The sequence below is a fragment of the Mustela erminea genome, chromosome 1 (genome assembly GCF_009829155.1).
Source record: "Mustela erminea isolate mMusErm1 chromosome 1, mMusErm1.Pri, whole genome shotgun sequence".
Lineage (NCBI taxonomy): Eukaryota > Metazoa > Chordata > Mammalia > Carnivora > Mustelidae > Mustela > Mustela erminea.
In genome coordinates this window covers 61,662,382-61,685,616 of record NC_045614.1, presented here as the reverse complement: position 1 = coordinate 61,685,616, position 23,235 = coordinate 61,662,382, and the positions used below count along the sequence as shown (strand labels likewise).

At 42.1% G+C, this 23,235-nt stretch overlaps 1 protein-coding gene across 2 annotated transcripts in view; it reads left to right on the top strand.

Moving 5' to 3' along the window:
- Positions 1-23,235, top strand: part of MOBP (myelin associated oligodendrocyte basic protein) — a 182,792-nt gene that overhangs the window by 33,107 nt on the left and 126,450 nt on the right. The gene's annotated exons all lie outside the window — the stretch shown is intronic.

Here is a 23,235-nt window from a genome sequence, read left to right as displayed (position 1 = left end):
TAATAAGCCAAGAAAAGGAAATAAGAGACTAGCATATTGGGAAGGAGAAAAACTCATTATTTGCTATCAATATATATGCCGTCTTGGAAAGATCAAAGCAACTAGAAAACTATGAAACTAAATAAGCTTAATAAAGTGACCTGGTTTCAAAATATCTAGATGAAATTTAAAAAATATATATGTGTATTCACATACATAAATATGTATCTGTATACTCCTGTACACACTAACAATCATCCTTTGTGAAATACAATCAGAAAAGAGATATCTTTTAAAACATTAACTAATTTAAAACCTCTGCAGACTGAAGCCTCAAATGTTCAGGATCTATAGAAATAAAACAATAACACTTTACAAAGGGAAATATAAATTTGGAGAGAGATATGAAGTTGCTGAATGGGGCAAGCCAAGTTGTAAAGTTATCAATGTTCCTTGTTTTCGTTTGTAAAGTTAATGAAGTTACTCTCAGTGTGCCAAAGGGAGTTACAGGAACAGCTGACAATATTACTTTAAAGTTGATCTGGACAAATAAACGAGTGAGAATAGCCAAGGAAATATTGATAGGAAAAAGAGTAAAGCACACTAATAGTAATAATAATGGTGAAATTTTATTTCCAAGTATTAAAATGTAGTATAACACTATAGTAATTAAATTGCTTTGCAACCAGTATTAGTTAATGTATCGTACACAGGAGCCGACCACCTAGCAGCAGCTAAGTCAGGTCCCAATGTTTAACACTTGGAAAGATTTCCTTGGATGTCACCAACTCAGATGCCTCTGGGGCTATGAAAGCAGTTTGAATGAGTCGAGCAGGTGTGACAGTAACTGGGCAGTAAGGAGTGGCACGGAATGTCATGCTGCAGAGCATGCTCCTGGTGTGGAGTAAGTGGGGTCTGCTCAGCTCCGGCCAGTTGCTGCCTGGCAATATTGGAGGTCTGGACTTACCTCAATGGACTTGTTAGGAGAAGCTGGCAATTAATTCAAGTTACTTTTTAAAGAGTATTTTCCTTTTTTAAAAATCATGTGCATAACACCCGGTGCTACACAGCTATTGAATCATTGAGCACTACATCAAAAACTAGTGATGTACTACTATAGGGTGGCTAATTGAACGTAATAAAATCAGTCAGTCAGTCAACTGTGTGGGTGTAGCAAAATAGATCTGCAGCTGTCCTCTGCCCACAGACCATTCTTTGTATCGAGAGTAGTTGGTTTCTCCCTCTGGAGATCACTGGGCACATCTTCCTGGTGAGGGGTTAATCTCCAGGGGACTGAGGAAATAGAATGGGGGCAGCCCACCCAGACTCTAAAGGAGATGGCCATGGGTAGGCCCCATCCTCTGTCTGCCCCAGATCCTTGCCCTGCAGAGGTTGCTCAGCATGGCTTTTGTCGCCTGGGCCCTATGGTCCTGGCAGACTGGGCACAGTCCACTTCCTATGGAAGCTGGGACCTCATCAGCAAGCCCCAGGCCTGTTGCTCCTCTTTCCTCACTGCTGTCCCTCATTTCTCTTCTATCTCCTTCCTTAGGGGATCCTTTCATTTTCTCGGATGTTCCAGTCTGTAATCTGATTCCTGTCACTTCCTAGGACCTTGAATGGCTTATCAGGATACCCCTCCCATAGACCTTTCTGTCACTCCCCTCCCTCCCTCCCTCTTCCCCACCCCCTCCCACTACCCAACAAATATATATTAAAATCCTACTTTGCCAGTCACACTTCCTTCTTTCACCATAAGAGATAGCTGTCAACGTGATACTTCATTCCTAGTGTCTAGTTTACCCGTTCTTTACTTGTTCTCAAACAAGTTCTGTGGTAAAGTGGAAGGGAAGAAAGATAGATCCAGTGCTGAATCAGTCAAGGAAGGGTGCCTGGAGGACATAGACTTAAAAGAAGAGACAGAACTTAGAGACTGGCATTCTTTTGCTCCTCCCAGCTGTTGGTGGCAATCTGGTGGCCATTCAGACCAGCCGGATCTCCACCAACCTGCACATGTGGCACACTCCTGGTGTCCTTCCCCTCTGGATGAAACAATTCTGGCCTAACCCATGCTCCACTTTATGCATCTCAGGTGGATATGGTGTCTTCCAGAGGCCATGTGGCCATTTACTTTATTTTATTTTACTTCAATTTATTTTATTATTTTTAAAAGATTTTATTTATGTATTTGACAGAGAGAAACACAGTGAGAGAAGGAACACAGGCAGGGAGAGTGGGAGAGGATGAGGCAGGCTTCCTGCCAAGCAGGTGCTTCATGTGGGGCTTAATCCCAGGAAGTTGGGATCAGGACTTGAGCTGAAGGCAGATGATTAACGACTGAGCCACACAGGCACCCCTATTTTAATTTTTTTAAAACAAAAAACAAATAAGGTATTCTTCAAGGATCAATTTATCCTCTATCTCCTTGATAAACTCTTCCCTTCTATCTTGCCCACCCAGCCCTCTCTTCTTTCTCTAAACTGTAATTTCTAAAAAATTTTTATTTTTTTCAGTGTTCCAAGATTCATTCTTTTTGTAGCACACCCGGTGCTCCATGCAATACGTGCCTTTCTTAATACCCACCATGAGGCTCTCCCAACCCCTCAGCCCCTTCCCCCGCAAAAGGCTCAGTTTGTTTCTCAGAGTCCACAGTCTCTCATGGTTCGTCTCCCCCTCCGATTTCCTCCAGCTCACTTCTCTCCTTCACCCAATGTCCTCCATGTTATTCCTTCTGCTTCACAAGTAAGTGAAACCGTATAAGCATTGACTCCCTCTGCTTGACTTATTTCACTCAGCATAATCTCCTCCAGTCCTATTCATGTTGATACAAAAATTGGGTATTCATCCTTTCTGATGGAGGCATAATACTCCGTTGTATATATGGACCATATCTTCTTTATCCATTCATCTGATGAAAGTCATCTTGGCTCTTTCCAGATGTTTGTGACTGTGGCCATCGCTGCTATAAACATTGGGATACAGATGGACCTTCTTTTCACTACATCTGTATCCATGGGGAAAATACCCAGTAGTGCAATTGCAGGGTCATAGGGTAGCTCTATTTTTCATTTCTTAGGGAATCTCCACACTGTTTTCCAAAGTGGCTGCACAAACTTGCATTCCCAACAGTGTTAGAGGGTTCCCCTTTCTCCACATCCTCTCCAATACTTGTTGTTTCCTGTCTTGTTAATTTTGGCAATTCTAACTTGTGTAAGGTTGATACCGCAATGTATTTGAATCTTCCTGGTGGTTAATGATGAATGAACATTTTTTCATGTGTCTGTTAGCCAACTGTATGTCTTCTTTGGTGAAGTGTCTGTTCTTGTCTTCTGCCCATTTTTTTTTTTTAATCTGATTATGTGTTTTTTGGGGGGTTGAGTTTGTGGAGTTCTTTATAGATCTTGGATATCAACCCTTTGTCTGTAGTGTCATTTGTGAATATCTTCTCCCATTCCATGGGTTGCCTCTTTGTTTTGTAGACTGTTTTCTTTGCTGTGCAGAAGATTTTGATCTTGATGAAGTCCCAAAGTGTTCATTTCTGCTTCTGTTTCCTTTGCCTTTGGAGACATATCTTGAAAAACGTTGCTGTGGCCAGTGTCAAAGACGTTACTGCCTGTGTTCTCCCCTAGGATTCTGACAGATTTCTGCCTCATGTTGAGGTCTTTTATCCATTTTGGGTTTATCTTTGTGATTCATGTAAGAGAATGGCTAAGTTTCATTCTTCTATATTCAGTTTTCCAATTTTCCCGGCACTATTTATTGAAAAGACTGTCTTTTTTCCACTGGATATTTTTTCCTGCTTCATCAAAGCTTAGTTGACCATAGAGTTGTGGGTCCATATCTGGGCTCTCTACTCTGATCCATTGGACTTTGTGTCTGTTTTTGCAGGCTGTCTTGGTGATCACAGCTTTGTAGTAAAGCTTGGATCAGGCAACGTGATGCCCCAGTTTTGTTTTTCTATTTCAACATTTCCTTAGCAATTCGGGGTCTCTTCTATTTCCATACAAATTTTAGGATTGTTAGTTCCAGCACTTTGAAAAATGTCAGTGGAATTTTATTTGGGTTGGCATTGAAAGTATACATTGCTTCAGCCAGTAATAACATTTTTACAATATTTCTTCTTCAGATCCTTGAGCATGGAATTCTCTTCCACCTTTTTGTGCCTTCTTCAATTTCTTTCATGTGTGTTCTGTAGTTCCTCGAGTACAGTCCCTTTACCTCTTTGGTTAGGTTTATTCCCAGGTATCTTATGGTTCTTGGTGCTATCGTAAATGGAATCGATTCTCTCATTTCTGTTCCTATATTTTCATTGTTAGCATATAAGATAGCAACTGATTTCTGTGCATTGATTTTGTATCCTGCCACATACTGAATAACTGTATGAGTTCTAGTAGTTTGGGGCTGGAGTCTTTTGGGTTTTCCATATAAAGTATCATGTTACGTGTGAAGAGATAGAGTTTGACTTCTTCTTTGTCAATATCAATACATTTATTTCTTTTTGTTGTATAATTGATGTTGGTAGGACTTCAAATACTATCTTCAACAAGAGTGGTGAGAGTGGGCATCCTTATCATGTTCCCAATCTCAGTGGGAAGGCTGTCAGCTTTTTCCCATTGAGAATGATATTCGTTTTGGGTTTTTCATAGACAGATTTTATGAGTTTGAGGAATATTCTACCTCTATAGTTTGAAGAGTTTTAATCAGGTATGGATGCTGTATCTTGTCAAATGCTTTTTCTACATCAATCAGAGAGGACAATATGGTTCTTCTCTCTTTTGATTGATTTGTTCTGTCATATTGATTGATTTGTGAATGTTGAACCATCCTTGCATCCCAGGGATAAATTCCACTGGTCAGGGTGGATAATCTTTTTAATGTACTGTTGGATCCTATTAGCTAGGATCTTGTTGAGAATCTTGGCATCCATATTAATCAGGGATATTGGTCTGAAATTCTCCTTTTTAGTGGGGTCTTTGCTTGGTTTGAGGATCAGGGGAATGGTGGCTTTATAGAAAGAATGTGGTAATTTCCATTCTGTCTCTATTTTTTGAAACAGCTTCAGAACAATAGGTATTATTTCTTCTTTGAATGTTTGATAAAATTCCCAGGGAAACCATCAGGTCCTGGGCTCTTATTTTTTGGGAAGTTTTTGATCACTGCTTCAATCTTGTTACTAGATATTGATCTATTCAGGTTGTCAATTTTTTCCTGAATCAGTCTTGGAAGTTTATAGGTTTCCAGGAATGCATCGATTTCTGCTAGGTTGCTTAACTTATTGGCATACAACTGTTGATAATAATAAAGGCTATGATTCTTTCTATTTCCTTGGTGTTAGTCATGATCTCCCCCTTTCATTCATAATTTTATTAATTTGGGACCTCTGTCTTTTATTTTGGATTAGTTTCACCAGTCGTTTATCGATCTTACTTATTCATTCAAAGAATCAGCTTCTCATTTTGTTCATGTGTCTACTATATCACTAGTTTTTATCTCATTGAACTCTGCTCTAGTCTTGATTATTTCCCTAGTTATGTGTGGGGTTGGCTTAACTTGTTGATTTTCCAGTTCTTTAAAGTGTAAAGAGAGCTGGTATATTTGAGATTTTTCTTTTTTCTTTTCTTTTTTTTTTTTTTTTTGACTGAGGTTTGGATGGCTATGTATTTCCCTTCTAGGACCACCTTTGCCATATCTTATAGGCTTTGGACTGATGTGTCTTCATTCTCATTGTTTCCATGAATTGTTTAAGTTCTTTTTTTGATTTCCTTGTTGATCCAAACATTCTTGAGTAGGATGGTCTGTAGCTTCCAAGTGTTTGAATTGGTTCCAAACTTTTTCTTGTGGTTGAGTTCCAGTTTCAAACATGGTGGTCTGAGAATAATTGCAGAGAATAATCTCAATCTTTTGGTATCACTTGAGCCCTGATTTGTGGCATGGTATATGGTCTATTCTGGAGAAAGCTCCATGTGCACTGGAGAAGAATGAGTATTCTGTAGTTCTAGGGAGGAGTGTTCTGTATATATGTATGAGGTCCATCTTGTCCAATGTGTAATTAAATGCTCTTGTTTCTTTATTGATTTTCTGTTTGAATAATCTATTAATGAGAGTGGCATGTTACAATCCCCTACTATTATCATATTCATATCAATATGACTTGATTTTGATGAACAGTTGGCTCATGTGGTTAGCTGCTCCCATATAGGAGGCATAAATACTTACAATTGTTAGATCTTCTTGGTGGATAAACCCTTTAAGAATGATGTAGTGTTATGCTGGGTAAAATAAGTCAAGCAGAGGGAGTCAATTATCATAGAGTCTCACTTACTTGTGGAGCATAAGGAATAACACAGAGGACATTCAAAGAAGGAGAGGAGAAGGGAATTGGGGGAATTTGGAGGGAGAGATGAACCATGAGAGACTGTGGACTCTGAGAAACAAACTGAAGGATATGGAGGGGAGGGTGGTGGGGCATGGGTGAACCTGGTGGTGGTTATTAAGGAGGACATGTATTGCATGGAGCACTAGGTGTGATGCATAAACAATGAATCTTGGAACACTGAAAAAATAAAATAAAGTATAAATAAAAATAAGAATGATGTATTGTCCTTCTTTATCTCTGACTACAGCCTTTAGTTTAAAATCCAATATATCTGATATGTGAATTGCTATCCCAGCTTTCTTTTGAGGCCCGTTGGCATGAAAGATATTCCTCCATTCCTTCATGTTCAATCTGGATGTATCTTTGTGTTCCAAATATGTCTCTTGTAGACAGCATATGGATGGGTCCTCTCATTTTATCTAATCTGCAACCCTGTAGCATTTTATGGGAGCATTTAGGCTGTTCACATTGAGAATGATTATTGAAAGATACGTTTTTATTGACATCATGCAGCCTGTGAAGTCCTTGTTTGTATAGATTGTCTCTATACATTTCTGTTCTTTGTCACTCTTGGGTTCTTTCTTCTTTTTTCTTTTTTATTTATTTATTTTTTAAAAAAAGATTCCATTTATTTATTTGACAGACAGAGATCACAAGTAGACAGAGAGGCAGGCAGTGAGAGGAAGGGAAGCAGGCTCCCCACTGAGCAGAGAGCCTGATGCGGGGCTCGATCCCAAGACCCTGGGATCATGACCTGAGCCAAAGGCAGAGGCTTTAACCCACTGAGCCACCCAGGTGCCCCGATCTTTCTTCTTTTTTAGAACCTTCCTTAATGTTTCTTGTAGTGGGGGCTTGGTGGTCACATACTCTTTTAAATCTTGCCGGTCTTGGATGCTCTTTATCTCTCCATCCATTTCGAATGTCAGTCTTGCTGGATAAAGTCTTCCTGGCTGCATGTTCTTCTGATTTAGTACCCTGAATATGTCTTTCCAGCCCTCTCTGACTTGCCAGGTTTCTGGGGACAGGTCTGACATTATTCTGATGGACCATCCTCTGTACATAAGGAATCTCTTTCAAGTAGCTTCCCTCAGAACCTCTTGTCTAAAATTATGATTTATGAGTTTCACAATTAAGTGCCTTGAGGTTGTTCTAGATTCGTTGAACTTGTTGGGTGTTCCCTCTGCCTCTAGGACCCAAACGCTTGTTCTGTTCCCCAGACTGGGAAAATTTTCCTGCAGAATTCATTCAATTATATCTTCTAGTCTTCTCTCTTTTTCCATTCCCTCAGAGATCCCAATAATTCTGACTTTGGAACATTTCATAGCATCATCTATTTCCCTAATTTTGTTTTTATGGCTTTTAAGCTGTTTCTTCCATGCCTCCTCCTGATCCTTTTGCTCTCTCATTTTGTCGTCTAGATCACTAATTCTGTCTTCTGCCTTGGTTACCCTAGTTGTTAGACTGTTTAGATTAGACTGTATCTCATTGATAGCATTTTTTTTAATTAATTAATTTATTTTCAGAAAAAAAGTATTCATTATTTTTTCACCACACCCAGTGCTCCATGCAATCCGTGCCCTCTATAATACCCACCACCTGGTATCCCAACCTCCCACCCCCCCACCCCTTTAAAACCCTCAGATTGTTTTTCAGAGTCCATAGTCTCTCATGATTCACCTCCCCTTCCAATTTCCCCCAACTCCCTTCTCCTCTCTAACACCCCTTGTCCTCCATGATATTTGTTATGCTCCACAAATAAGTGAAAACATTGATAGCATTTTTAACATCTGCCTGGGAGGCTCTCAATTCCGCCCTTAGAGATTTTATGTTGTCATTAATTGTTTTCTCCAACCTAGTCATTGCCTGGATAATTGTAACTCTGAACTCCATTTCTGACCTTATGTTTATGTTCATATCCAATAGTTCTGATGGAGAGGACACGGTCTCTGAATTTTTCCTCTGTTGGGTGTTCCTCCCCCAAGTCATTTTGCTGAGAAATGGTTGAGGGGATGTATAGCTGAATATATCAACCATGATCCAGGCAAGGTGCACCCTGGAACATTTTGGAGCAATTGGAAGTTACCACAAAAAAGAAAGAGAAAAGAAAAATAGAAAGAAAGAGACAAAAGAGAGAACCCAGACAGAATGAGCCCCCAAAGTAAGATTTATAAGGTATATTAACAAAAATGGCAAACAGAAAGGCTGACAAAAGTGAATGACAAGAAAAAAAAAAAAAAAGAACCTAGCCAAAATGAACCCCAAAGATAAGATTTATATAATACCAGAACAAAAACAAATGCACAGAAATACTAACAGAAGAAGAAATTGGGAGGATGGTTATAAATCCTCGATGTGGACGAGAAAGTTTATTTTGTTCTTCCTGAGTATATCTTGGTATCTTTGTTAAGGGACTCAAATTTCCAGAGATAAAGGGATAAAGGGAGATTAAAATTGGTTTATATATAGGGGTAGTATTGATTAGGGAAAGAGAGATATCTTGAAGCTTATATCTGTATGTATATTTTTAAAAAAGGAAAAAGAAAAACAGAAGTATATGTGTGAATAAAGTTCCAGTTAAAATGTTATTATGGAATATGTTGCATTAAACCTCTAGTTGTAGTGATAAGATGTAAAAATTTAAAAATTAAAAAAAACAAGAATCATGAGTATGAATTTAAATAAATAGTTGTATCTAGGGGCGCCTGGGTGGCTCAATGGGTTAAGCCGCTGCCTTCGGCTCGGGTCATGATCTCAGGGTCCTGGGATCGAGTCCCACATCGGGCTCTCTGCTCAGCAGGGGGCCGGCTTCCCTTCCTCTCTCTCTGTGATCTCTTCCCTTCCTCTCTCCTACTGTGATCTCTCTCTGTCAAATAAATAAATAAAATCTTTTAAAAAAAAACAGAATAGTTGTATCTATAAAATATACAGGGTTTTAGGTCAATACCTGTGAGCTTAATATGTTGTTTTCCCTGATGTTGGGGTTTTACAGTTTTATGGGGACCTGTCATGGTTGTCCTCTTGTTCTTTTGACTTGCCTTCTGCGGGAGGGGCCTGCCACGTTGTTCTTCAGTCAGTCTTGCTTGGGTTGAATCATCCTGCTCCTTATCTAGGGGCTGGGCTCTGTGGAAACCGTTTTTTCAGGCTTTTGTTCTCTGGGGGTTTTTGTTCTTTGAAGACTTTTTGTGGCTTTTTGCTTTTCTCAGGCTTAGTGGAAAGCAAACTGTACCCAGACCTCCCCCTCAGAGAGAGAAGCCTCAGTCTGCTCCCCTTAGGGTGGTCCAGAACACACAGACTCCCCTCTGTAAACTCCACTGAACAGGGCAATCTCCCACAGATGGTGTGCACCCCCAGCCATTGTCTCAGTGGTTGTCCAAGGCACCTGCTTTTTTGTGCACCCCCCGTGCCACTAAAACCGGTAGTGGTCAAGGGAGCCTGCTTCCAGTTGCTGCCTTTGCTGAGCTGCTGTTTGGGGTCCAGGCCCATGCAGGGTGTACAGGTCATGGAAGGCTAAACCAATCTCTGGTCAGGCAGGGTTCTCTCAGAACCCAGGGTTCTGTCCAGACCCTCAGCCGGTCTCCTCCAGCTAGTACACACACCAAGCTCTTTCAGGTGGGGGCGGGGAGTGCACTTGGATCCTGGCTGCTCAGTGTGCACAAAGTGCAAAAGACTGTGGTTCAAGAGAGCTCCAGCTGGTACAAATACCAGACTTTCTCACACATGGGCGGGAGTGTGCCCAGCCAAGCAGTGCTGCAAGCAGCAGAAAGCTTCGGGCTTAGGGATCAAGAACTAGAGGCTCCATGCCCTCTCTCTGGTATAGGAGGTCATTGGCAGTGGCACCGCCATCCTGGGTTGTGGGTTTAGGCCCGTGCCTGTGACCACCCGTTTCTACCAGTTGCCCCTTAAGCTCTTTTGCTCTTTTTGAGTGCTTTTAACCAGGCTCCAAGTTCATGCTGCTCCCCAACCTCAGGACACTTTTCGTATTTGGGTAATATTTCCCAATGGGTCACTTCTGGTGACTCCCTCCCCCTTCTGTTTGTCCTCCGATATCAGTCTGAGCATTCCCACTCGGCTTTACATCTCCACTGATGTCTTCTGCCCCCACAGAGATCCAGAAGTGTATAATCTTACATCTCAGGCTGATTTCACGGGTGTTCAGAGTGTTCTGGTAGATATTTAGCTCACTTTAGAGGACTGGTTGAAGCAGGGTCTCCTACTTCTCTGCCATCTCACCCCTCCTCCTCTCTGCTTTTTTTTTTCCCCCCAAGGAATCTTTTCATACTGTGTCCAATTTTTCATCATGAATAGCAGATTTTGGAGCTCTTGAGTTTTCTCACCCTCTCTCTACCTATTATTTTATGGTAGTATTTTTAGCTTCTAAGCTGTACGATTGTTCCTCCTCTTTCTTGTAAGTTTGATGAACTATATTAACTCAGAGGCGAATGGAGACTTTTTATTGAAACTCTGTTTCTGTTTGAGAAGTCAGTTGCATTCACACTTACAGTTTCTAAAAGTGTGTGTGGTTGGGGCACGGAAGTCACACTTTTTGCAGAGTCTCAAATTCTTAGAGTACTGAAGCAAAAAGAGAATGTGCTGAATGTGTCCCAGAGGCTTAGCGTGAGGAAGGGGCTGCCTGAGGCCCCCATGAGTGTGCCACCCTTCCCTGGATTACTAATTCCACATGCTGAGCCTCCCTTCATGCACATTCCAGAGCTCTCTTCGACCTTCAGCCCCTTGCGTGTTCTCGTTCCTCTGCCATCTCCCCAGAGTCCTCTTCGAATTCATATCTCAGCCAAGATGTCATCTTCTTTCGAGGGCTTCTAATTCCCCAGTATTCATCCTACTAATATACACTTTGTTCTCTACCACATTATCCTGGTTCATTTTTATCCTAGCACTGGACTTTTCTTGTTTATTTGTTTCTGCTACTCGATTCTGGTTTTATTTTTTTCTCTTGCTTAAAATGTCAGATCCATGAGGGAAGGGACAGGAGTATATCCCCATATCCCTGTATACAAGAACATGCCTGCCACATAGTAGGTGCTCAGCAAACACTCATGTAATAGATAAATAATGTGGAAGCCTCACTGGAGACTGTCACATGCCAAGGTGGCCTCTGTTGCCCAGCAGGTCACACAATCTCCTTGGTTTTATTTTTTTCCAGAAATTAATTCCTTATCAGTTTGAGTCCTACTCTTTCTGGTGGTCCTGGGCCATCTTATTTTCTTCTACATCATCTGCTTGGTGGAAAGCCATTTGGTCCCAAACAATAAGATCTTTGTGGTGTTCTATCTGCTAGCAAGTCTGACCCAGGTAAGGATGGTTATAGCAGTACCAAAACAGCACTCAGTGGTTAGCCAGCAAGATTTGTCTCCCTGTCCTGGGAAAGATGCTGCAGAGATAAGGTCGGGGTTTCCTGGACATGGCAGGGTACAGCCCCCATCTTCCAAGAGTCAACTTGTTCAAGCACAAAGGCATGATCCAGACAGAGAGGCCACTCCACACTCTACTACACACTTCCCCCTGCACATTCCACACAGCACATGCTACACTGCACACTTCATAGGGTACACCGCCCACAGGGCACTATCCATTCCACGTATAGAACACTGCACACTCCTCAGCAGAGGATCAGAGGATGGTCCTGAAGTGGCGGCAAGTTTCCAAGAAGCAGGTTGATGAGTGGGTCCAGCTGGGGAACTGGGCCATACACACCATCCATCACGGAAAGAGTGGGCAGAGACCAGCCCCTTGCTGGAGTGCATGGACTTCAGTCAGGACTGGATGATGATAGGGACATGTGGGCCCAGGTTGTTGGCAGAGAGAACTGTGGGCACTGATGGACAGTTCTAGGATGGGAGTGCTACAATGAGGAACTCACATGTTCGAATCTCCCTAAGTTAGGGCATTTGCAATTGCATGTCCCTAACCCTGAAGACTGAGCTGGGACACTCTGAGGCAGTGTTTTGAGCAGGAGCAAGGAAGGGGCTGGAGTCTGCCTGGGACAGGGGACCGAGGAGCCCTGAAATGAGGCCAGGACTATGCTCACTACCCTGTGGCACTTTCAGGAAAGGCTTACTCTCCAAAGCTGCCCATACAAGGACCTCCAGCAAATCCAAACTAAAGTCCCAATAAGACCTATATCTTGAGTTTCCAAAGACCGTGCAAGGAGCTGCTGTAGCTGAGATGGTCTGTCTGGCACCTCAGTTTGCCAGGAGCAGGCCTGACCACAGAGAAGGAGGCTAGGTAAGTATGGGTAAGTGTGGACTTCCTGCCTCGGCATGAGCTCAGAGCTGGGCATTGACCCCAAGAAAAGCTGGAGGAAGGAGACTCCTAGGAGTGGACATGTCCACCTTGGTATCTGCCTTTGAAATTTGCTAGTGTTTCTTGGTGACACTTGGCTTTCTGACTTGGTTGTAATATTTTGTGTCTGCTTGCCCTTATGCCAGGTGACACTTCTACTATACCTGGCAGAAGTAGTGGTTCAGCTGACATGGCACCAGACCCTGGATCCAGACAACCACTGCATCCCCTATCTCACAGAGTTGGGGGACCTCCTAGGGACTGGCCTTCTGAATTTCTGCTTTCTTATCAGCTGGTTAGTGAGCAGTGAAGCAAGGCTGGATGCTTCTCAGAACCAGCATCTGGGCCTCCCTCATGAGTCCAGGCAGCCTCAGTTGCTCAGTGGAGTTTTCCTTCATAACAGCAGGGTACAGAATGCAGTGTCTCCCTGCCTGGGTCCTCTGGAAGGATGGTTGACACCTGCCTCTGTAGTGGCCCTTTGTCAGTCTGCTAAGGACATTAACACACTTGACTCTGGAGTTGGAATCTGAGCCTATGAAGGTGAGGGAAGACTGAAATCAGAAACATTGTTTGTGCGTTAATGTGACTGCACGTTCCTGGATATACACCCGTGAGCTTGATGAGTGCAAATGAGTATGGAGGTGTGTGTAGAGAACAGGGGACTCTGGCCTGAAGATGCTGAAGGAACAGGGGACATGGGAGATATGCTGGCATTCTTCTGTGCCCATGCAGCCTGGACTGGGGAGAAGCAGGAATGAGATGCCTTCTATGCCCAAGCCCCAGGACTAAGCTGTGGCTTAAGCACAGTCTTCACCAGGTCCAAGCCATTCTGCTGGTTTGCCTGCAAATGCACAGCCCTCCCCAGGACAGCCCCTTCTTGCACACCCTTCATCTGCTCCCAGTATTTAATTTTGTTGATTTTGTTCTCCTTTTCTTCTTTTTACATTTATGTGAAACTTCTGTTTAGAGTTTAATGGTCAGAGAAGTATAAAATAAAATATACATTATATTATACTTGGCCTTTGTGTCCTTAAAGATATTTTATGCCACCATGAGACTTGGGGTCTATGAGTAACAAAATCTCTGGTGTTTCTCTAGTGTCTGTTTCTCAAACTGTGCTCTCCAGCATAGAAGCATCAACATCACAGCAAAGTTTGTTAGAAATGCAAGTTGTTAACCTGCCCTCCCTTAGGCCTGCAAGATCAGGCTGTCTTGGGGTGGAGCTTGGTTGTGTAGGATTAATAAGCTCTCCATGTTGATCTGATACATTCTCCTGTTTGAGAACCACTGCTCCAGAATGCCCTCATTTTTTTTTTTTTTTTAAGATTTTACTTGTTTATTTGACAGACAGAGACATAGCGAGAGAGGGAACACAAGCGGGGCGAGTGGGAGAGGGAGAAGCAGACTTCCTGCTGAGCAGGGAGCCAGGTGTGGGGCTCTTCCCACCCTGGGATCATGACCTGAGCTGAAGGCAGACCATTAATGACTGAGTCACTTAGGCGCCCCATGCCCTCACTTTTTAAAATAAGTATTTACTTCCTGTTTCTTTTTTTCTTTTAAAAATTTATTGTATTTATTTATTTAGCGCACAAGTTGGAGGAGTGGCAGAAGGAGAGAAAGAATCTCAAGCAGACAGTATGCTGAGTACAGAGCTCAATCACATGATCCCAAGACTATGACTGGAGTCAAAATCAAGAGTCAGATGCTCAACTGACTGAGCTGCCCAGTCTCCCCTATGTCTTGTTTCTTACTAACCCATCATAATAACTTCATTTTTTTAATGTATTTTTTATTACGTTATGTTAGTGACCATAGAGTACATTAGTTTTTGATGTAGTGTTCCATGATTCATTGCTTGCATATAACACCCTGTGCTCCATGCAATATGTGCCCTCCTTAATACCCATCACTGGCCTCACACATCCCCCCACCCTCTTCCTCTCTAAAACCCTCAGTTTGATTCCCATAATTTATAGTCTCTCATGGTTCATCTCCCCCTCTGATTTCCCCCCACCCTCATTTTTCCCTTCTTTCTCCTAATGTCCTCCATGCTATTCTTTACATTCCATTTCTCTGTTTGACTTTTTTCACTTAGCATAATCTCCTCCAGGTCCATCCATGTTGTTGCTAATGTTGGGTATTCATCCCTGCAGATGGCTGAGTAATAGTCCATTGTATGTATTAACAATATCTTCTTTATCCATTTGTCTGTTGCAGGACATCTTGGGCTTCTTCCACAGTTTGGCTATTATGGGCATTGCTGCTATGAACATTGGGGGCATATGGTCCTTCTTTTCACTACATCTGTATCTTTTCACTACATCTGTATCTTTGGGGTCCAGTAGTGCCATTGTTGGGACATAGAGTAGCTCTATTTTTTAATTTATGAGGAAACTCCACACTGTTTTCCAAAGTCACTGTACAAGCTTGCAACCCCACCAACAGTGCAAGACAGTTCCCCTTTCTCCACATCCTCTCCAACATTTGTTGATTCTTGTCAATTTTTTCTGTTCTAACTGGTGTAAGGTGGTATCCCAATGTGGTTTTGATTGAATTTCCCTGATGCCAATGATGATGAATACTTTTTCAGATGTCTCTTTGCCATTCATATGTCTTTGGAGAAATGTCTGTTCATGTCCTCTGCTCATTTTTTGACTTGATTAGTTTTTTGGGTGTTGGGTTTGAGAAGTTCTTTGTAGATATTAGATACCAGCCCTTTATCTGTAGTATCATTTGCAAATATCTTCTTTTATTCTGTGGGTTGCCTTTCGCATTGTTGACTGTTTTGTTTGCTGTGCAGAAGCTTTTGATCTTGATGAAGTCCCAAAGGTTCATTTTTGCTTTTGTTTCCCTTGCCTTTGGAGATGTGTCTTGAAAGAATTTGCTGTGGCTGATGTTGAAGAGGTTACTGCCTGTGTTCTCCTCTAGGATTTGGGTGGATTGCTGTCTCACATTGAGGTCTTTCATCCATTTTGAGTTTATCTTTGTGTATGATGTAAGAGAATGGTCGAGTTACATTCTTCTGTACATAGCTGTCTATTTTTCCCAGCACCATTTGTTGAAGAGACTGCCTTTTACCCATTGCATAGTGAGTCCTCCCTTAGTCAGTTTGTAGAGAGGTCAGGCCATCTCTGTGAACTGCGGTATCCACAGCCTACAGTAGCCCACCATCCCAAGAAACTCCCTCGTGGAGATCAAAGCCTGAATAAGTGGTGTGCTCTGAGAAAGCTGTGCTTTCTTTGCTGACACCTGATGCCCTTTTTCCCGCAGAGTTTGTAAGAGAGCTCTCAGCCCCTCCAATCATGATTCATAGTCCTCAGCGGCTATTTCCACTAACTCAGTCAGATCCTTCCCTTCAAATCCTTCAATTGTCTGAACTTTCCTCCTTATATCTTGGCTGACTGACTGGCAAAAGCAAGATCATCTAAACGAGCTATTGTGCAACTTCTCTGAAGTTTACCTCAAGTTGTCTAGCTTAGGTAAACAAACATTTAAAGACAACCAAATCTAGAATTTAGCATCCATAAAGGTGTGTTATTAAAACACAATTTTTTTCTCTAAAATAACCCTCATTTCCAGAGGTAGCCAAATCTGGACTAATTTATTTGAAAAACAAGTCCAGTTTTAACAAACTTGGCCTCCTTATTTACATAAGTTCAGCAAGAACAGTGAGTGATCATATAGATCTTTTAGAATCTGCTTTTCTGGAACTTTTTATAAGGAATCTCTAGGTTGAACTTTTAGTAGCCTCTCCAGGCCAGAAGCCACATACTTGCCATCAGACATGCCTGCAATACCTGTTGATTTGGGCGAATTCCTCTTCCTGAGGTTCATACACCTGCCAGGAAGTGACATTCTTTACTCACCTGGTGAGGCTCTTGGGAATTCTGTAAGTAAGGTATCAGGCCAACAGTTCCAAAGGGCTTTACGGCTCCAGGTTTTATAAAGTCAACCTTAGTTCTTTTAAGCTGTCTGATCATATCTGAGTTCTTTTCAAATATGACATTCCAGTCAAAGCCTTGGTGAAATAACCAGTGTTTCCAATGGTGTTCTGTTACAAGGAGAACAGATTCTTATTGAACTTATGCAAATGACTGATTGCCATGGAAGAAAGAATACTTGCTCTGAGACATTTTGGTTTCAGAGGGTTCAGATAGAGAGAAAAGTTGAATGCCTTGATTTGTTTACAAATGAATACTTTTACACCTCTGTAAGTTACAGATAACTTGAGAAAAAGTTTCTCTACTCTGGAAGAGCAAACATTACAGAACCAGTAATGCTTAAAATAAGACAAAACATCAAGAGACAAAACATTACAATCTTTCAGTTCATCTAATCCCATGTTGCTAATTCTGGTTTAGTCTGAATGCAGCTTTTACTTCTGGACATTCTTACCCATTTCAGTTTCAGGATTTCAACATATCAAAGACCTGTATTTGTCCTGAAAGTCTCCCATATGAATTTCCTTTAAGGCGGAAGTCATTTTACAAGAGAATTAAAATAATTACAAGTGACAAGAACTCAGAATAGATATGGTTAAATATCAAGTGATGACACTATCAAAACATTAAAACTTTAGGAAATGTATAGAACCTCTAGAGCAGTTACAGCATTTACCCAAATGTAACCCAAGATTTATCATTGGTTTAGAAGTACTTCCTGAGTAACTTAGCATATCAAGGAAAAGCCTTAGTCAAAGGCTATGAGTCAATGAGTCAAAGAGATCTCATTTACAATTCTGGGCAGGCAAAGAGAAAACCATTTACATTTTCTTAGAAACATCTCAATCTCTAGTGAAGACTAAGTATTAACCAATTGTGAACTGTTACAACAGAATTCTTAGAAGGCAAATTTATGAATCAGTTAAACACAAAACATGTTTACCAACAGATTTTAAAAGTGTAAACCCAGTTTCAGCAACCAGCACTCTAGTATTTTATCCCATTTGGTTCAAAGTTTCAAGTTACCAAAGACGTTGAAAGCTACTTTAACAATTACCCATTAAAACCCTGAGACAGACAATTAACCATCAGTTTAGTCATCTCTTTGCTAACAGATTTCATGTTCCACCTGGGCCCACTCCACTTCAGATGCCATGCTTTCCCCGCCAGCAAGGGGGGAGGGGCTAGGCAGTCCACATTGGGCCAGAGAAGACAGGAACTTCCCTGAAACAAAGGGAGTTTCGGCAGCTGCTTGGGAATATTTCTTTTTTTTTTAAATTTATTTTTTATTTATTTTCAGCATAACAGTATTCATTATTTTTGTGCCACACCCAGTGCTCCATGCAATCTGTGCCCTCTATAACACCGACCACCTGGTACCCCGACCTCCCACCCCCCGCCCCTTCAAAACCCTCAGATTGTTTTTCAGAGTCCATAGTCTCTCATGGTTCACCTCTCCTTCCAATTTCCCCCAATTCCCTTCTCCTCTCTATCTCCCCATGTCCTCCATGATATTTGTTATGCTCCACAAATAAGTGAAACCATATGATAATTGACTCTCTCTGTTTGACTTATTTCACTCAGCATAATCTCTTCCAGTCCCGTCCATGTTGCTACAAAAGTTGGGTATTCATCCTTTCTGATGGAGGCATACATACTCCATAGTGTATATGGACCACATCTTCCTTATCCATTCGTCCATTGAAGGGCATCTTGGTTCTTTCCACAGTTTGGCGACTGTGGCCATTGCTGCTATACACATTGGGGTACAGATGGCCCTTCTTTTCACGACATCTGTATCTTTGGGGTAAATACCCAGGAGTGCAATTGCAGGGTCATAGGGAAGTTCTATTTTTAATTTCTTGAGGAATCTCCACACTGTTCTGCAAAGAGGCTGCACCAACTTGCATTCCCACCAACAGTGGAAGAGGGTTCCCCTTTCTCCACATCCCCTCCAACACATGTTGTTTCCTGTCTTGCTAATTTTGGCCATTCTAACTGGTGTAAGGTGATATCTCAATGTGGTTTTAATTTGACTCTCCCTGATGGCTAGTGAATCAAAACCTTCTGCACAGCAAAGGAAACAGTCAAGAAAACAAAGAGGCAACCCACGGAATGGGAGAAGATATTTGCAAATGGCAGTACAGACAAAAGGTTGATATCCAGGATGTATAAAGAACTCCTCAAACTCAATACACACAAAACAGACAATCATATCAAAAAATGGGCAGAAGATATGAACAGACACTTCTCCAATGAAGACATACAACTGGCTATCAGACACATGAAAAAATGGTCATCATCACTGGCTGGATTTCTTGTTGATCTTCTGGGGGAGGGGCCTGTTGTAGTGATTCACAAGTGTCTTTGCCCCAGGCGGAATTGTACAACCCAGGGGATGGGCTGAGTAATCCGCTCCCTTTGGTTTGCTTTTGGGAGCTTTTGTTCCCTGAGCGCTTTCCATAGAGTTCCAGAGGACAGGAATGAAAATGGTGGCCTGCCCGTCTCTGGCCCAGAGGAGCCGAGAGCCGGGGGCCCCACTCCTCAGTGCACCCTCAGAGAACAGCGCGCATTTACTCACGTCTCCCTGGCCTCTGGCTGCGCTCTGAGCTCACAGAGCCTGTGACCAGTTCAAGGTAACCCCGAGCTGGGAGCTCACTCCTCGGCTCTGTCTCTGTAGCCAGCTTCCCTGTTCTAATACCTATAAGCTCTGCGACACTCAGACACCCCCGATCCTTCTGTGACCTGTCAGGACCTGAGGCCACGCTGACCCTGCATGGGCTTCACCCCGGTTTAGCCTCTGGAGTGATGTTCCTCAGTGGAACAGACTTTTAAAAGTCTTTATTTTGTGCTCTGGTGCTCCGCCGCTTGCCAGGAGCCGGCCCCTCTCCTCGGGGTCTATCTTCCCGTAGCTTTGGATTCACTTCTCCACCAGTCCTACCTTTCAGAAAGTGGTTGATTTTCTGTTTCTAGAATTGCTGTTGTTCTTCTCTTTGATCTGCCATTGGATTTGTGAGTGTTTGCAAACTTTAGATAAGCTATCTAGCTGATCTCCTGCTACCTGAAGTAGTGTCAGCCTGCTACTTCTCCACCATCTTGACTCCTGTCTCACCTTATTGCATTTTAAAGTGAGTGAAGATATAAAAATATGAGCATGCCCATGCCAGTTGATATATACAACTTAGTGGATTGAATGTTAAGTAAAACCTGTTACCTACGGATTCCTGATTCCAAAGACTTTGAAACAATTGGAATATCAGGTAGTTATCTTTTTACCAGTAATAATTTCTCCCCCCTGGAAATAATTCCCTAACTGCCGACACAAAGGGACTTGGGAGGAATACATTCTTTAGGAAAATTTGATGCCTTTGTCCATGAGTAGGCTTCCCCTCTTCTTGCCTTTTGGTTTTCTGGTCTCTATCACAGATTTCCACCTGGTTTTCTATTGTCACCAACTTAAGAAGAAAGCTCTACGAGCAGGACCTTGGATGAAAGGATCCTCAGAGGTTTTTCTTTCTGTAGTAGCAGACTGGTCAGGGGGATAGTGAAGGCAGTATGTATTCTGGAGTCACTCACTTTCTGAGGAGAAATCTGGGAGATGAGAAAGGTAGGGCTGTCCTGGCAGTTTAATGTTGAAAGCCACCTGATTCCAGCTTCCTGGTGGGACTGAGAATATGGCATGTGGCAACACAAAGGGATTTTCTAGGGGAAGACCTGTGGCCACGTTGTACAGTCCTCAGAAGCAAGTGGGGTAGGTCTGCATGCAGGGAAGTAGGTGTGTCAGTATGGGAATCCATGTGCAGTGATTCTAGTTTTGATTGTGCATTTTTGTGTGTTTTCCTAGAGTTATGTTTCCCTACACAGAACAATTAATGGTGTTGACTCTCCAAATAAGTTTCCATCACCATACATCATGAGTGCATAAGCATGTGTAAATTAATCAGAGTGTACAATTCAAATATTATTCATGATATGCCAGATAGAATACACCCATTAACCAGGAAAACATATCTCATCAGTAGCCAGGAAGAGGATAACTGTCCCCAAGATCAACAAAATCATGCTTCCCAATTCCTGTTACAGAGTCAGTGACAATTCCATTTAATAATGACTCTCACCTCATGGTAGGTCTTTTGAAATTGTAAAAGGTCAGTGTCCCTCAGTCTTGTCACTTCACCCACTCAAAACACTCTTCATCTAAGTGAGTCTTCCCAAGTCCCTCTGAAGCAGTGAGTGCTGGGGCTGGCTCCTTCCTTCAGCAGGTGGCTCCTGGTGCCACTGCATGCCCACACCCAGACCTGGTGGGAATCTAGAAGGGAGGAGTCCCAGGAATTTGGGGAGGGAAATTCACTCCCCCTTTCCCCACCGAGGTCTAGCATTTACCTTCAGAATAAGGAATAATAGAATAAAACTCATTCTTGTTTGGAGAGTGAGTCTCCCACCACTGATCATTGCAGTGGTTCTTTTGTGTTGGGCAAAAACAGTGTCATACAAAATGAGAGACAAGAGGTCTTCTTCAGGGACTGAGCATCAGGGTGGGCACTCAGCTTCCTAGTTAAGAGGGTGAAGGGGTACATTTTGCATGTGGGGAAAGGGAACCTCAGGAGTGTGACAGGAGTGTCACTACTCATGTCCCATCCATTGACCATGGGAGATGGATGGATTATTCTGAAGGCCTCTACAAATAAGCAAGTCAAGGTGGTTATTTTAAGTCAATAGCAATGGACACTGAGCCATGTTATGGTTTAGGTTTTTGTTTGTTTGTTTTTGTTTGTTGTTGTGTTTTTTTTTTTTTTGGAACATCAACTCTGTGAGAAATGCATGTCTTAATAGGATTTGATTTCCATATAGGTTTTTTCCCCCCAATAATCAAACAATAACATAAGACTGCTTGATTTTCCAATGCAGCTCCTTTGCCCCCAGAAACACTCTACTTGATACAAGGGTGCCCTAGAAATCCTCAATCTATAGATCATCATTTCCACTGCTGGTGAGTGATTCCAAAGATTCAAGATCAGGAGAGGCAGTAGTACCCGAATGCACCTTGTGCACACTTTAGATGATATTTGGCTCCCTCCTAAATGGAGATGAAAAAGGACACAGCCTCCGGTTCACAACAGTGAACACTGTGTAGACATCTTTAACACCTACAGAGAGTGCCTTTCTGTCATCTTCTCAACCAACAGTGTGATCCTTTTGCCTTCCTCCCATCCGCTGCTCTCTTCTCTTCTTTTCTTTCTTTTTCTTCTTTCTTTCCTTTCTTTCCTTTTGTGTTTTCTTTTACTCCTGCTTTACTTGTAGGAAAAAAAACCTCACATAACATTACATCAATGCTCTTGACCAATTTGGCAAGTAGACAGCCCAGTATTGTTAACTCAATGCACATGTCTGAGCAGCAGATCTCTACTTCCATCTGGCATGACTAAATATTTATACACATAGAAGAGCAACTCACCAATGCTTGGCACCCTTCTGCTTTCTGATTCCATACATTGATTATTTTAGACTGCTCACGGAAATGCAGTCATACAGTCCTATTCTGTCATTTGCTTATTTGACTTAGTTTAATGAACTCCAGGTCTTCCATGTTCCCACAAATGACAGCATTCTCTTCTTTATTAAGGCTAAATAATATCCACTGTATGGATATACCACATTTATTCAACATTGAGTGTCAATGAACAATGGGCCTTTTCCCATATCCTGGGTACTGTGGAAGTGCTGTAATGAGAATGAAATTGCAGGCGTGTCTTCGAGATACTCCTTTCATTTCCTTTGGATGAATACCCAGATGTGTGATTGCTGGATCCACGGGGAGTTCTCTTTGCAATGTGAGGAAACTCAGCACACTTTTCCATGATGGCTGCACCATATTCCATTCCACTAATGGCATACACACATTTGACGTTTTCCCATTCTTACCAACACCTGTTTTGTTGTTGTGGTTGTTTTTGTTGTTTTATCCTTGTTTCATTTTTTGATAAAAGCCATCCCAAAGGATGTGGGATTTGTTTGGATTACACTTCCCTGATGGCTAGTTAGGTTGAACATATTTTCACAGTCCTGTTGGCCATTGGTTTATTTACTTTGGAGCCACGAGATCAAGTTTTCTCCCCATCCTCAGATTCAGTCAGTTCCTTTTGTTTCCTTTTTGCACATTAACACCTTTTCTGCTATAAGGTTTGCAAATACTCTCTCTCCTTCTGTAGGTTGCCTTTTCCTTCTTTCAGTTGTTGAAAAAACTATTCTTTCCTCATTGTGTAGTCTTGGCATCCTTGCCAAAGATCAGGTGGCCATGTATGTGAGAGTTTATTTTCAGGCTCTCTGTTCAGATCCATTGGTCTATGTGCCTATTTTTATGCCTGCCCCACCTTGGTTAGTTTAGTGTAGCTTTCTAAAGTGTCTGAAAGTCAGCAAGTGTGGAGCATCCATCTCTGTTGTTTATTTTCAGTGTTGCTGTGGCTCTTTGGGGTCCATTATGGTTCCATATGTATTTTAAGATTGTGCTGTTTTTTCTATGAATGATATTGGGATTTTTATAGGTGTGTCACTGAACTTGTATATGATATTTTCTAGGACCTGGCTGTTGACCTTACTGTTTTTATTTCCCAAGCCCTCAAGTAATGCCCGACTCTAGTGCAA